Here is a 17,315-nt window from a genome sequence, read left to right on the forward strand (position 1 = left end):
AAAAAAAAAAAAAAAAAAGAAAAGAAAAGAAGAAGAAAAACGGCTCGATCCAAACCGGAATTTATTGGATTTCGCCGTGCTGTTCCGCAATTACATTCGGAATACCACCAAACGATCCGCGCGTCTACGGGATCCGCTTGCGACGCGAATGACAAATGGATCTGACGTAATTCACGAAGACGATCCGCGGTCATTGTGATTCCGGTTTGGTCGCCTTTGCTTACTGCCAGCCAGCTTTCAGCGACTCGCTCGCTCGCTTTTGTCTCTGAAATTTTCCGCGTTACGTAAACAAAACTGTTAAGCGGACAATCGTCCGAGAGAATTTCAATTGGTTACCGATATTCGTCGTTATTGATGTTTCGCCACATGCCATCGCTTTCGAGCACGGCTGCCTTTAAATCGAACGTTAATTACCCCTTTCTGCAGCAACGGAACAAACCAGTAAGTCCAAATATTCGTGGATTAAAAAAAGTTGTGCGGCTTCTTCTTTCGACAAACTTGAATTTACTAACACTAGTAGAATTTTGTTAATAATAAATTTTATTTTAAATTATTTTATTAATAATAGATTTTATTTTAAATTATTTTATCAATAATAGATTTTATTTTAAATTACTTTATTAATAATAAATTTTATTTTAATTTATTTTATTAATAATAGATTTTCTTTTAAATTACTTTATTAATAATAAATTTTATTTTAAATTATTGAGGTATATGATGTCTCGTTACAAGAGACAATCGAGCGTTAAAGGTTGATATTTAATTATTAATCATTCGTGAATGAGGAAATATAAATATATTTATATTTACTTGCTATTTCAATGTTTAGTATGATCGTTTAGATGATCTTAGACGTCTGTAACAATTCTGTACTAATCGAATCTAATCTGTACTAATCTTGAAACGTAACGCATTTTCATACGCCTTTTCGTATAATGTCTAATGTCACGTGCGGTTAATTCTTCATATGATATCAGGCATTTTAATCTGTTCGCAGCTTTTTGCTTTTCATCTAGCAGCTGACACTCTGGCATTGACATTCGACTTCTTTCACATCAGTCATCATGCATCTGTAGATGATTCAGCACACAACAATCTGATCTTTAATCGTGTACCACTCAGAATGGCAAAAACAAAGTGAAGATGTTTCGAAAATATTTCTCCGTTGTGCGAAACAGATAACGTGCAGTTTCATCTGTACAATCAAAGCGTGTAAATTCACGATCAGAGATTCTATTCAGTTGCGATTCTTAACGATTCTGTTTTCGATAATCGAATGAATCACGCGATTGAGCAACACAGTCTACGCGTGACTATATACAGCATAATGAACGCTCGAAGCGTCAATAACATTAAATCATGGAGAAGTTTACGAAGAAGCCTTGCGACGGACGGTTATTTATGTAATACCAACTAGAAAGAAAATCGGAGATGACTCGTTTTCTTGAACATACGTGCAAGTGTGTCATCGATAAATATATATATATATAAATTTTTCACTTGGCCTGAGTATAAACCAGAAATTAAAACAGTTACTGATAATGAATCACGAAGAAAATTTATTCGAAAACAATTCTTTGATACACATATACGAATATAATTTTATCATTAATGATAATTTTTTAAATTTAATATATATATATATATAATATTATGTTTAATATTTAATATTTAATATTATAATATTATTATAATTAATTATAATATTTAATATTATATATTTAATATATTAAATAAATAAATAAATATATATATATATATTAATATATATCATAATTTATTAAAAACAGAGCCAAATATTCATACTAATTTTTTAGCATTTCCTAAAATTTCTGGGATCGCGATGTAGCTTTGAGAAGCTGTGCTTTAAAGTGAAGTAGTTTTCTTGTATTCAACAGCAGTGGAACGGCTAGTGAATAAAAACTGAGCGTCGAGTCTCTGTCAGCTGATCTGAGCGACAGCTACGATATCAATTGCAGATGTTTCGCTGATTGCAATTTGATTGAAACTAACTAACTAAAGCGAAAGATTAATGATATTTAACTGTTTCATGCCCCGAGCTCATTACTTCGATTGGACGTGCCAGATCTCACGTTAACGTTGCGACTGTGTAATATAAATGGTTTTATAAATATTTTTTCTCTGCCGTGTTGTCGGGAACAACAAGGTGTAATAATAGCTGGATCACAGTGGAACGGTTTATAAATCCGACGGAAAAAATTGAATTTAGCGCGTCAATGGTCGTTCATGGCGATCGATTGACTGCGTCTGCCAAGCATGAAGAAGTCTCCGTTCGGCCGACTTTTCCCTTTCGACCTGTTCACTGAATATTTCACTGCCCTTGCTACGTTCAAACGCGGCGATGACAACAGCCTGTGAATGAAACCCGTACGATCCAAGCGTGCACGCCACTCCGATCGAAACGCGGGTTATTCTTCGCTAATAAACACGTCATCTTCGACTAATGAAGTTGCGTTACAAGCAGCCTTAATAAAAAAAGAAAAAAATTCTCGTGACTCTGCGCCATTAAGCATTTTATGCAACATTGTGTCGTCCGATATTCGATGGGGATCCACGATAACACGGTCGTATTTCAAGCGGGGGCCTTCGCGAGACTCATAAATAAGTACGACGGTCGCGCGAGGCAAATTGCAAGCTGTAGTAAAATTTAATTCGCTGGTTGTATATCACGAACGTTTCCTTTTCTTTGTCGAGAAGAAACGGAACGATGAAATTACACGGCGATTCCCGGATAAATCGCAAGGATCGTTCAATTTAGTCGGGAAATTTCAACGCAATTAAGCGTGTAACGTACGACTGTGTTACGCGACGACGTACAGGGTGTTCCTGAAATTGTGGTACAACAGGAGGTGGTTCCACGTGAGAAAAATTAAGCGAGAAAGGAAGAATAAATTTCTTTGATTTTGATGGCTTTGTTTTCGAAAAAAATCGAGCTCAAAAATTTAATTATATTATATTGTATTATTTAATTAGATTGTAATTACTGGGTTAAATTTAACTACTAGATAATTATTATTAAACTAAATACTTGAATTTCACTAAATCTGGATGTGTAACTGAAAAGAATAATTAATAGAAGAATATCCTATATTCATAGATAAGTAAAAAAGATGCAGAATAAAATTTTTTCAATATGTTTCGTTAGAAGTTGTCTCGTTGGTAAATTTTCAAGTTTCTCGATTTTCTCGAAAATGAAACATCTTGCAAACAAATTTTACTCTGCGTTTCTTACTTATTTTACCTAGAATGATTTCTTAATCATTATTTCCTGCCGTGTCTGGAATTGGCTAAACTCAATCGTACCTGATCAAATTTTCATTTCCTTGAGAACGAAGCGTAGCGTGGAAATATTCTATTCTTTCATTTTTGGTTTATTTCGACGATTTCGGGAGCACCCGGTATAAAATATTCAACGTGAAGTACTTGCAAAGATGCCTAACAGATGAGATAAATTTTTGTTAAATTTTCACCTCCTCTCCGTCTCATTGGATCATTTGCATCCAAACAATTGTTAAATTTTTTGTCAATATTATTTGTTGACGATGATAAACGATCGGGCGGCAATTTCCACGAATCGGCGGAAAATGAGATCCACCAGACCCGGGTGGAATTAATAGGAACGCGTAGACGGGCCAATTAAACAAGATTAACTTGTTACTTGTTCACGGTTCACGCCTCCGATAAAAGGCAACTCCTATTTCGCGCACGTACGCCGCCAGAAACCGATCGTTTCAGATTCAGCGCGATCGCCGGCTGCAGCTGGATCGACGTCGCGACGTTAATTCGACTCACGGCTCGGCCAACGCCACGCACGCCTCTGCGACAATTATCATGGCTTCGATGCCATTATGGGAAAACAATGAAGCGGTCCCTTTCGTCCGGCTCTACCATCGTCACGACGGCGTTGAAACCGTCGATTGGCTCACCGGTTGAAGCTGAAACTGGTTCAGGGTTGTCGATCGATGAGTTAACTACCTCTGCTGGGTGTATGAATTTTTTACCGGGTACGACTCGTGTATTTGTCATCGATCTTATCGACAGAATTTCTAGCCAAAGCTTCATGATATCGTTCTCGTTTTGTATTATTAACGTTTGGCTCGAATTGACACACCAAACGTGGATGAAAAAGTATTGCAACTCAAAGAGAAAAACGATCCTCCAAAGTTGCGTAAATTCTCGAGAATTACTCTCGTTTCAAATGTACNGAAATTTTTACGAAGAATTGCACGAATTGTTTCTTTCAACTAGGTGTGTGAATCTTTTACTCGTGTATTTGTCATCGATCTTATCGACAGAATTTCTACCCAAAGCTTCATGATATCGTTCTTGTTTTGTATTATTAACGTTTGGCTCGAATTGACACACCAAACGTGGATGAAAAAGTATTGCAACTCAAAGAGAAAAACGATCCTCCAAAGTTGCGTAAATTCTCGAGAATTACTCTCGTTTCAAATGTACGAAATTTTTACGAAGAATTGCACGAATTGTTTCTTTCAACTAGGTGTGTGAATCTTTTACTCGTGTATTTGTCATCGATCTTATCGACAGAATTTCTACCCAAAGCTTCATGATATCGTTCTTGTTTTGTATTATTAACGTTTGGCTCGAATTGACACACCAAACGTGGATGAAAAAGTATTGCAACTCAAAGAGAAAAACGATCCTCCAAAGTTGCGTAAATTCTCGAGAATTACTCTCGTTTCAAATGTACGAAATTTTTACGAAGAATTGCACGAATTGTTTCTTTCAACTAGGTGTGTGAATCTTTTACTCGTGTATTTGTCATCGATCTTATCGACAGAATTTCTACCCAAAGCTTCATGGTATCGTTCTCGTTTTGTATTATTAACGTTTGGCTCGAATTGACACATCAAACGTGGATGAAAAAGTATTGCAACTCAAAGAGAAAAACAATCCTCCAAAGTTGCGTAAATTCTCGAGAATTACTCTCGTTTCAAATGTACGAAATTTTTACGAAGAATTGCACGAATTGTTTCTTTCAACTAGGTGTGTGAATCTTTTACTCGTGTATTTGTCATCGATCTTATCGACAGAATTTCTAGCCAAAGCTTCATGGTATCGTTCTCGTTTTGTATTACAAACGTTTGGCTCGAACTGACACACCAAACGTGGATGAAAAGGTATTGCAATTCAAAGAGAAAAACGATCTTCCAAAGTTACGTAAATTCTCGAGAATTACTCTCGTTTCAAATGTACGAAATTTTTGCGAAGAATTGCACGAATTGTTTCTTTCAACTAGGTGTGTGAATCTTTTATTGGTACTCGTGTATTTGTCATCGATCTTATCGATAGAATTTCTAGCCAAAGCTTCATGGTATCGTTCTCGTTTTGTATTAACGCATTGCTCGATTGACGCGTATAAAAGAATATTGCAATTCAAAGGGAAAAACAATCTTCCAAAAGAAGATTACGTAAATTCTCGTTTTAAATCTACGAAATTTTTACGAAGAATTATACGAATTGTTTCTTTCTATTTTTTGTCAGTTAACGACGAGTCACGACAATTAACTGACTCGTCTGGCTTGAAAATCGCTTCTTCACCATACATATCGTTCTCCGTGACCGTTTTCCAAGACACGTTTCGCGTTTTGAAACGAACAACGACCGCGTAGGATGCTTACATTAATTTCAAACAATGCCCGATTAGACGTTGCGCAATTGATTCGATCGCGTGGATGAAAGATACGAGAAGTAGTTATAACCAGTGGAAAACGCAAATATCTACTTAGCAAGATAATAAGCTTGACAAAAGAGAACGATTAACGTAATCACTCTGTGAAAGAACGTTACGAAAGCGAGAGGAATTTCTAAATGGAATTTCAAAAACTGAAAGGAAATATCAGGGGTACCCATAAGTAATTTTTTTTCAAATTTAACAAACATTGCCATCTAGTGACAGTAATTTAACTTATCACAACACAATCTATAATCTAGTTGTATTCTAAATATATTGACATTTAGCGTGCTTATTGTTAAATTTTGAAAAAAAAAAAACCTGAATGAACCCCGTAAGAATGGAAGAGCAAAGTGTGGATAAATTCCACATAAATTCCACGGCGTTGATTTAGGTTAAGTTCAGGTTATCTATCTTCTCGACCTGTTTGTTTTTACTTTGAAATCACTTTCATTTTACAAAAAGGAAATAGAAAATTTTTCAGAGAGACAGAGGAGATTGTCAATAACGATGGAGATTATATTACAGATGAAAACTGTATTAACTCTTAGATAAAATGAAATAAAATTTTATACGTGATATCAAGAAACGATGTTACTTATGGATACCCCTAATACACACGATGAAAATATGTACGGAGCACTCGCGCTACGTCGGAAGCGTAAATGTTGGATATTGACCGCGTTTGCAGAGGAAGCTTTACGCGACTTGCCATCAAACGAAACGCTATATTGCGCCCCCATGGACGAGCGTGGAACAGCTTCGCAGGACGTTGGTAATTACTAGGCAGCAAACAGAGGAATGAGAGAAACGAGTTTATTGCGAGTTGCTGTAGGTGTCTTTGCAAGGTTTTATCGTCGCCCGATGTCACGGAACGGATGCACCGAGTGATCGGCTATTTTATCGACACGGCGGAATAATCAACGTGCGTCGAGCGAACGTGCAAACTTTACGACTTTCGAGACACGAAATACGTCGAGATACGATTTTTACAATTTCTGGTCGTTTGATCTGTATGTAGAAAAATATGTAGAAGTGGCTTGGTCAGGTCTTGAATGATAAAATTAAAACGAAATGAGTCAGACAGGATATTCTTTGATCCTTGTTAGAATGTAAAAAAAAAAAGTTACTTTGCAATACACGAATATTTAGAAAAAAAAAAAAAACTCTAAAGAAACAAGAAACAACCACGAATTTAGGTACAATGAATTAAAAAAAAAAATCGGTGATGTACGAAGCTTCTACTTTTGCAGTTCTGGATTAATTTTTTCACAAAAATGTGTTTCCACGCAGTAAGTGAGAAAGTAGAGGTACTGTTTCTCCATCAAATATTTAAAAATCTGCTTCACCACTGAATCCCGTCACGATGGATTTGAAAATTGTAGCTTTGCAGTGGACTCTCTACTGTGTAATTTCTTTTTGTCAAGTTCTCATTGAATTTAAGATATATTCGAAAACAACGAAAATTTGACAAAGTCTTGGAATTTCTTCAATTCTTATCGTTTAATTCTACTATTCTATTTTACTCAAAGTTCGATGACTGGCGAAAAGAAATCAAATACAGCAAATTTTAGAGGGTTAGGTTTAGGTTAGTTTTAAATTACGCAGTATGTAGTATGAAAAGAGAGATATTTAGTCCCCTAGACCAAGATGAAACACACATAAATATATAAGGCACTGTCGTCTTTCGCTCAAGGTGACGATTACCAAATTTTTAAATCAGAAACTTCATTCTTCAACCGTACAGTAGATTCAGTTACGAAAAGAATTTTTCAATGTTCTGAGAAACCTTACAACATTCCCAAGAGCGGAATTTACAACATTTTCGAAACGTTCTCGCGAAAAATGCATTCATAAAAATGAAACTGCAAGCGCCGCGCTTTGAAACGAGCCCAGATTCATTGCCGCGTAATTGTAACAGCTTCAGTATCATCGATTTTCCGAAACGTCGGTTATAATTATAATGTATGGCCGCCGCGCAGCACGTCATAGCCGACGTCCTCGTTCTGAAATTAACCCAGTTATGCGCGAAGAATTTTGCAGAAAAAGTCGAGGCGACGTCGAGTGGCCATTGAACAGGAAGCGATCGGAGCGCAGCGAAAGGAAAGAATGCGCTGCGCGTCCTTGCAAGGTTTTATCGTTCGAAACCATTGGATGAGGAACGCGCGAGGCATAGATAGAGGCAGGGAACATAGACCGGAGATATCGATTGCTCGATTAATAATGCAACGACCTGGCAGCGGGGAGAGAGTTTGCTCCTCGCGTTCGCTACGTGGCAGACACGTTCCTCGTTGCATAACGCGTCTTCGTCTTTCGAAGAAATAGGATTCTTAGGAAGCTATCATCGGAGGACATCGATATTCCGATCGTCGTAAATACTTGGTGCTTTTGTCGAGCGCGCGCGCAAACTTATTTCATGCGTTTTACAAAATCTTTTACTACAACGTGTGTGAAAGTATATCCGCGCGCGCGGAGTGTTTTACATCGAGCAAGAGGAGAACGCGGTGTAAAAGATAAAACGTGTATCGGCAAACAGAATGGGGACGCATCGTCTTTTTCTTTTTCGTTCGGATTTTTCCGAAGTTTGTACGACGAAGCGTCGTCCATCAAACGGAATGACGGATCTTCAAAGGGAAAAATCATATGCGGAGAGGTTAATTTAACGCGAGGCGAGGGACGGGTGGCGCTTTGCGGTCGATGTGCCTTTCAGGTACGCGATATGAACAGCTTTCTGGTTGAAACGTGCCTCCCAGGCATAACAGTGCGCTGAAATACAATTTAATGGCTCCCTCTGTTGTTCTGTGTGGCGCTTCTACGTAACCAGACTATGGGTTATGGAAACGAAACACAATAATACCGATTACAATAATTTCTGCCGATGTTCTAATAATCGAGTCGCAAACGTTTCGATTGTAGTCACCACTCGCGGTAAATTTATCGTTTTGTTCGTTGCAACGGCGACGTAAACGACGACAATCCTATGGCATACAATGGAAATAAATTTTATTTTTAAGAAACGATTTCGTTCGTCCGCGATCGCTCTCTCAGCCAGCTGAGCGAAACCATTTTTCACGACAAGGATAAATAAAACGGCATGTAACTGGTTTGTTTAAAAAACGACACAACGTATCGAGAATACGGGGTAGTACTATATACAAACTATGGTTATGAAATCGAAATACAATAATTTCGCGAGTTTGGTATCGAATCTGTTGATGTTCTAACGATCGAATCACAAACGTTTATAATCACTCGCAATTACAATTTATCGTTCGTTCGTTGTATCGTAGAATGGTAACGACGATGATCGTGACAATAAGAATTGCATTTTTGAGAAAAAATTTCGTCCACTTGCGACTACTTTGTCCAGCCAGCTGAACAAAGACGTTTCCTACGACAGAGTGAAACGGCGTGTAGCTCGTTTGTTAAAAACCGAAACAACGCATCGTTCCGTTTCACGCAGCGTAAAAACACGGGGCGTGCGTCATCGAGATTTTCTGTCTCATAGTCGCTTGTATCTCGAATGTGTTTTCCAACGTAGTGAATGACATTCGCGTCGAAATGAGATTTCCGAGGGCTATTTTCGCCACGGTTCATACCGAAATAAAACGCTTCAAGAGCGGCGCTTCGGATGTTAAAACACGAATGTTTGTAAAAGCGTTCTGGCGACGCGAAACAAAAATTTTACATTCTCGCAGCGTGAAACACGGCTGAAACACGCAGGAACATTTGCCATTGTCCAGCGATAATACCGAGTGAAGCTGCTTTTTAATTCAGTTTCGCGTTTCTTTCTCGAAATGTATTACACAGCGATTTCCTCCCCCTTTTGTTTCCAGGTTTCGAAACGTCAATTCTACGATTTACGTTCTATTTGTTACTTCTTTTATTCAGCGGAAGATAAAACTGAAACTTTGACTTTAGCGGCACGAGTCAGGTTCAATTTCAAAATACTTCGTGTAAGATTAATTCTCCACGAACAACTGTGTCGAACAATCACACAGAACACCGTAATTTCTACATTAACGATCCCCCAGTAGCGCGGGATCGTTTGCTCGACATGTGTTTCATCGCTGCTCGCGAAACTTGATCGTGCGTGAAGCCGCCAATTTACACGGCACGCCAGTGGCACGTATCCCGTTTCATCGAAGAGTTACTCGCGAGAAATTGATCTGCCGAGTGAAAAACGCTCGAGACACCACGGTCACGGTCGATGTCGAGATTATCCGGTCGAAATTCCGCCATTTCCAGAACTTTCGTTGCTACAAAATGGCCGCCGTAACGCCTCTCACAGTAACAAAAAGAGAAAAAAAAAAAAAAGAAGAGAAGAAGAAAGAAACTTTGAACAGCCACGTAGGATGAAAGAGGAAAACGATTGATTCGCTCGGTTAAATAAATAAAAAATACGGTTAATTTAATAAACGAGTCGAGATTATCCGGTCGAAATTCCACGGGATTCCGCCATTTCCAACGCTTTCGTTGCCACAAAATGGCCGTCATAGCGCCTCTCACAGTGACAAAAAGAAAGAAAAAAGAAAAAAAAGAGAAAAAGAAAGAAACTTTGAACTGTCACGTAAAATAAAAATGGAGAATGATTGATTCACTCGGTTAAATAGAAATACGGTTAAATAAAAATACGATCAATCTAATAAACGAGTCGAGATTATCCGGTCGAAATTCCTCGGGATTCCGCCATTTCCAGCGCTTTCGTTGCCACAAAATGGCCGTCGTAGCGCCTCTCACAAAAGACAGAGAAAAAAAAAAAGAAGAAGAAAGAAACTTTGAACTGTCACGTAGAATAAAAATGAAGAATGATTGATTCACTCGGTTAAATAAAAAATACGGTTAAATAAAAATACGGTATCTAATAAACGAGTCGAGATTATCCGATCGAAATTCCTCGGGATTCCGCCATTTCCAGCGCTTTCGTTGCCACAAAATGGCCGCCGTAGCGCCTCTGACAGTGACGAAAAGACAAAAAAGACAAAAAAGAAAAAAAAAAGAGAAGAAGAAAGAAACTTTGAACTGTGACGCAGAATGGAAAAGGAGAACGATTGATTCGCTCGGTTAAATCGAGGAATACGGTCTAATCTAATAAACACGGCAGAAAATCAAAGACCAATGATTTCTCCCGTGACCGAGTCTCCGACCAGGGAGTAGCAAACCGATCGGTTTCGATCTTCCGGCCGCGTTTCTAATGTGTCGTGCACACACGAGATCCGTAGACCGCAAACTCGAAATCCATCGATGCCGGATCAACGAGACGACAGCCATCGATCGCTGTTAACGTCGAGCTCGCTTTGACGAGCACTTGCCCGTGACGGGGCGCAAGTTATCGAGAGATACGACTGCAGTCGAGAGGTTAGACCGAATGAAGTCCTTTGGCAAATTTGCTTTCCTGCTTTGGTACTTGCTTTCCTCCGTCTGACTTCTTGCGCTGGTAATTTTGTTTCTGAAGTTAAACTACACATTTGCGCTCGGTGTGTAAATAATCCCCTTCTCTAGTCTCTCGGTAAGTGAATTTGTTATTGTAAATCAATTTGCATTAAAAAAGCCGAGGATCTCAGAGACATTAAAAGTTTCAAAATCTGTCGACAATTCCTTTCGAATGTTCGATGCAAGATCGAATCTCGTCGAGGCGTTCTTTACGAGACAAGAGATGTTTACAAGGATTCCACTTCCTTGGATCACCGTATTCGCGTTCAGTGTCCTGGTAAAGTAATCCGATCCTGATGCCAACGAATTGACGCGAGATCGATCGAGGAAGGCATTCAACGGTGCGTGTGCGTGCACGATCGCCTACTTGCCTGCCTGCCTGCCTTCGACCAGCAAATAAAGTCAGTTGGTATCGATTCCTATCGATCTCAGCATCCGTGTGTGTATGCATTCACGATGCCCTGTAGATTGAATTGCACGCGCACGCCGAGCTGGCGGTGGTATTCTCGAACACTGAAATCCTTTTAAACACGCGAGACGACTCACTGATATCGAAGTTCTCTTTTTCTCTCTTCTTCTTTTTTAAATAACAGTAACTTGCAGAGAAAACTTAAACTCATTCAAAATGATAATATTTGTAAGACTCTTTTCTAATATTTTTCCCCGACAGACCACAAGTACGTATTTTCCACAGGAAACCTAGTTCTCCGAGAAAATTAACGTTTCTAGCGTATTAACCAGACCTGCAAATTTACAAAGAGTACCGTTTTATCGAACGATCGTTCCTGCAGTAAATCGATCTAGGTTGCAACGATAATCTAGCTGGTTAGCAGAGCTTCCCTTCAGCCGGAGGACGTTATCGAGGAGCATCGGACGAGATATCGTGCAAACAAGCTGTCTGAATCGCGTCCAGCAGGAGGATTTTCAGCTTGTTTGTCCTCGGTTTAGCAGTATCTTGCCTAAGGAAGCGGAGTGGGTGAATTACGAGAGGCGTCCCTTCACGAAAACGTTCAAGACGAAGGATGAAAGTGATACAACGGCTTAGACTTCTTCGCGGATTACGGACTTGTGAAATATGGACACGAGAACCGGGGAGGATGCAAAGTTTAATAATTAGCGTTGCGCGAATTGTCTGGTGAACGAGAAGATGAGCTTTTGTATCGATTCACGTTGCAAGGATATGCTACGTATATAATATCTATGTATAATAATTATGTGCGTAGTATAATGTAAATAATATATCGTATATAATACTCAATTATTAAAATACTTAGTTGCTTGTACGAAATAAGTTAAAAATTATGAAGAATAGAAATTTGCATAAATAAATCCTAACACTTCAATATAGTTTTACAAAAGTTTTACAAAAGTATAGCTTATACAAAATAAATTAAAAATCATGAAAAATAGAAATTTGCATAAATAAATCCTAACACTTCAATAAAGTTTTATATATAAAAAGTAATTTATTTGAGGAGGTATTTGTATTAAATTTATGTATAATAATTATAATAAATAATATCCTATACATGTAAAAAAATATATATATAATAATTATATGCGTAGTGTAATGTAAATAATATCTCGTATAATATCCAATTATTAAAATATTTAGATGCTTATACAAAATAAGTTAAAAAATTATGAAAAATAGAAATTTGCATAAATAAATCTTAACGCTTCAATAAAGTTTTATATGTAAAAAGTAATTTTTTTTGGGGAGGTATTTTTATTAAATTTAGGCTTTCAGATTACGATCAAATCATCGTCGCTTTTAACTCTCCAGTGGTCTGGCTGCATTATCCCTTAACCCTCTTAATTCTGTGCACAGTTATCTCGAACATTCTACCTCCGGACGTTCCTCTTTCACGGTATATTCAATTTCGTTTAGAAGCACCGACTACCAAATAAAAATTTGTGGAAACCTCTCTTAGGGGGCACACGCCTATTTCATCGCGTCAAAGAATATTCAATTAATTCTTGTGCTCAATTTATCGTCATTGAAAGAGGGAAAAAAAAAAAACGAAAAAAAATTCAGCATATGGAACTGCCCAATTTGTTTCATTTTTTAATTTCTCGTTAACCCTGACAATAGAAAGCATCTGTTTACCGAAATTTGCAGCGAGCAAAATCGCGCGAGCCGTGCGAGCGAGCAAAAATAAGGTAGAAGATAGAAGAAATAGGAGAGCAATGGAAGCAGAATCTGGAACGAAAATCTGGGAAGAAAGCCCTCAGGAAAAGTGGAGGAGGAACGGCAACAAGCTTCTAAACTAATCTCGATACGTTTCTCGAGGGGATGCAACAACCCCCGACGAGCTGTTTCCCCGACTCACGCAGTTTCTTCGCTCCGTGCAACGCCCTGATTCGATCGATCCTCACCTTAGTACGGTGCAATTTACTTTAGCTCCCCTGATGGAAGACCACACCGAGCCGGATGGCAGTGCGCGAAGACCGACCCGGGGAAAAAACAAGAACGAACGAGATGAAAACACATGGGACTCGGTTTCTCCCTGTCAAAGGGTGTTCGATGAATCACGCGTGTGACAACTTTCTCGGGGAGAGAAGACCGTCTCGCGGTCCGTGCGAGCTATCGCGAGGTTCCGGGTGAAAGTTCTGCCCGATGAAACACGACAAGAACGAGAGAATCGAGGCTCACGGTGGGTGGTTATAACGGTACGGTGTTCGGCAAGCTCCGCGACTTTACGAGTCCCTGCCTTGAATTAATTTATTTTTCATAATCTCTTCCGACGCACAGCGTTCAAGCGGGATTTCCAGCGAGACCGAAGTTGGAAATAAAGCTGGCGAGAGAGGGAGAAAGTCACTGACTACGTTCTGTTTCTTTACTCGCGTTCGGGGGGCGAATTTGAATTTGCACGAAGATCTGCCGATCTATCGATATATAAAATACATTTGGTCACCGTAATATCAGATCATCGTAATTTCGTAATTCAATTTTCGCTAGCGTTCAACTCGGTTCAACGCTCGTTTTTCATATTTCATGTTATAGTTGTTTTCTGTATGAAGAAATAACGCAGTCGTTTTAAATTAACTAGACTCTTTCCACAATTTTATGTTCAAGCTCATTCTCCAGTTTCGATTATACTTTTAAAAAAAAACATAACTGGACATTTTGTGTCAAATATACTCTGACACGAAGTGAATAAAATTTAACTCAGCCACAGGTAATCAGTTAAACAGATCGTCACCATCTTGTATCCGTAAATTTTGTAAAAATAAATTTCGTACAGTGTGACCCCCGATCATCTATTCGTAACTATGAACCATATAATTTCTCCACGGTAAAAAGCCACGGTACTGTCATAAATAAACGTATCGATGAAAACGATCACGGTCTACGACTTGGGATATCACACGATTTCCAATTTCGCCCACGTGGCGAGTGTCAACGTCTCAATAAGTAGCAACAACAATGTCCCGGCGAGTGGCTGGTCGAACGAGTCTCGCTAAAAGCGAAACGAGTCTCTCGAAAGCGAGCCGGGGCCATTTGGTAAGGCCATTTCCTCGGCCCGAGATGGGAAGCGGCGCGCAAGAACGGTACTCGGACGAGCTGGCCGCTCGATAAACCGCGTGCACTGTCGTTGCCCGTGGCGATACTGAATAATAATACACCCTCCGACTTGGTGCCACCTTCCAGCAGCTACCGTTCGTACGACCGACGATCGAACGATCACCGACGATTTACTTCGAGACGATCACTTGCCCCTTTATGCGCAACGCCGACGCTCGAATAGCTAATCGAGTGGGGCTCGACCGAATTTTCGAGAATTGAAAATCTCGCTCGAGAAGAGAGAGCAACCTCTGTATCAAGATTTTCAACGATCTGGGTTATCGTGTCTAGGATACCGTTCAATTGTTTCACGAGCTGGTATTTCAGGTTTTTTTCTTTGTTTCAATTGACTCCGATTTTTGTGATAAATCCAATGAAATAAGTACGAATTACAGTAAAATTTGACTTATAATTGCTTTAAAAGAAGATGTAACGATTAAATTAGTAATAAATATATGTATAATATATTAATAATTAAATATATATATATATATATATATATATATATATATATATATATATATATATATGTGTGTGTGTGTGTGTGTGTGTGNCTGTTTATCAAAAACATGTCTTATTGAAAATAATTTTAAGTCAATCTGCCCAATGAATAATTTAATGGCTGCAGTATAACTAACTGTGCAAAGGTAGCACAATCAATTGATTTTTAAATGGAGTCTGGAGTGAAAGGATCAATGAAATATATACTGTCTCATATATAAATTATGAATTTAAAATTTCAATAAAAATGTTGAAATTTTTTTATGGGACGACAATACCCTATAGCATTTTATATTAATTTATTTTCGTATTTAATATAAAATTTAATATTTAATATTTGATTGGGAGAATTATTAAATTTAATAAATTTTAATTTTGAAAAACTTTAACTAAAGATCATTGTTATGTTGCAAAATGGTTCGCAGACAAAACCATATATTCAATGACAGAATTCTGATAGAACTGACTCTGATCTTAATAAAACAAGCACAAGTTGCAGTAAAACCAGACTTGTTTGATCTAATTTTATAATTATAATTAGATCAAAATATTCGAAGATATACGAAGATATACGTTCCGCTTAAATTACTCGAGCACACACGCTGTCAGAACCGTTTACGATCCGTGACACATGAGCGATCGTTGTTGCGCGAAATTCCTCGCGATCGACTGGCAAAAATATTTGTCCACGCGGAGCTCAGTTTTCAGCAACGACTTACGACGTATCGACTTCCCTCCGAGTCATTCGTTAGCGTCACTCGGAATCCTCCGAGCGTTCATAATATCCGCGTTAGCGTCGAACGATTGTCAGACGATACACGATCGTCTGTCAACACAATGCGAGAGCCGAGTCGCTACAAACACGACCAACCATCGATCTAAAGAAGGAACACTTCCTGTCCAATCCCTTTTACGCGGTCACGAAACGAACATCTCGCAACGATTGAGAGAATCCTCTGGCAAGCAGACAAATCGCAAGGAGGAAATTCACGATGAAAACTGCATTGGCCATTCGCGAGAACAGCGAACAGCATAACTGTACCAATGACAATGAACAATAAATGTCGATAGTTTAAAGTGACATGGCAATAATTTTGCAAAAAGAGGGAAAATAAACGATTCACTTGGTCTCATTTTAAAACGTAAAACGTTTATTTCGATAATCGTAAATTTTTTTTTTTTTTTTTTTGGAGATGGTATAGCGATTGGAGAAAGTGAGGATACTTTTTTCTCGAAAATTAAAAATTTTGGAACGTGTATGAAGGTACTGAAAATTTTTTTCCTAGATGTTTAACATAGAATCGTTTTGAAAAATTTGTACGATCTTTCTCATCATTTTATCGAACGTTGAATATTAATGTTAAATAACGTGTGATTTTAATGTTAAATTTAACATTAATGTTAAATGACATGTAATATTAATGTTAAATTTAAGAAATTCTAAGATTCCGTTCTCTAATCCTAATTCCTCCAAGTTCAACGAAAAGTTGAAAAAAAATTGTATAGCGAGGGATCGTTATAAAGAGAAAAATTTAACCTTCAATATCATAGTGAATTTGGTGACAAAAATAATTTTTTAATATTTTCTACAGGTGACTGTCGTTTCAAATATCCCGCCAGGAAAGTGCCAAAATAATTATCGAGGTAAAGTACGTACAAAGGTGCAAAGAATTTGTTAAAAAAAAAAAAAAAAAAAAAACGATCCTCTAATTCAAGCGTGTTGAATGTAATTATTCCGCTCGTAGCTGATCTTTGTTCAAAGCTGAAACTGTCTCGCCGATTATCAACCGGATGTACACACGTTTCCCGTTTCTTCTTTCGCTTTTTAAAAGCGAAGGAGCAAGCCGGCCCCCCAAGCGGATCCTCCCTTACGCGCGCCGGTCGCTGACTTCTGCGTCGAAAAGAGAGAAACGAGAGGAGAGCAGAGCTGAGCCAACAGGGTTATGAATGGAAATATGTTAACGGTCCCAAACTTGGCATCGCTGGCTCCGTCTGCCCCCTTTGAACGCAGGAACGTCATCCGTATCTCGTTCACTCTTTATCTCGCTGCCAGTGCCGGCTCGCTCGCTCGAATCGAGCCAGTCATTACGAAGG

The 17,315-nt window shown here is 38.4% G+C and overlaps 1 protein-coding gene and 1 non-coding gene across 2 annotated transcripts in view; one reads left to right on the plus strand and one right to left on the minus strand.

Moving 5' to 3' along the window:
* LOC122527361 (amyloid beta A4 precursor protein-binding family B member 1-interacting protein) overlaps window positions 1–17,315 on the minus strand; it is a 223,836-nt gene that overhangs the window by 147,575 nt on the left and 58,946 nt on the right. The gene's annotated exons all lie outside the window — the stretch shown is intronic.
* On the plus strand, window positions 7,329–7,435 carry LOC122527365. The gene has a single exon (XR_006306330.1). It is a non-coding gene; the product is annotated as a U6atac minor spliceosomal RNA (small nuclear RNA).

The sequence above is a fragment of the Frieseomelitta varia genome, unplaced genomic scaffold, assembly GCF_011392965.1.
Source record: "Frieseomelitta varia isolate USP_RPSP 00005682 unplaced genomic scaffold, Fvar_1.2 scaffold_215, whole genome shotgun sequence".
Taxonomy (NCBI): Eukaryota; Metazoa; Arthropoda; class Insecta; order Hymenoptera; family Apidae; genus Frieseomelitta; species Frieseomelitta varia.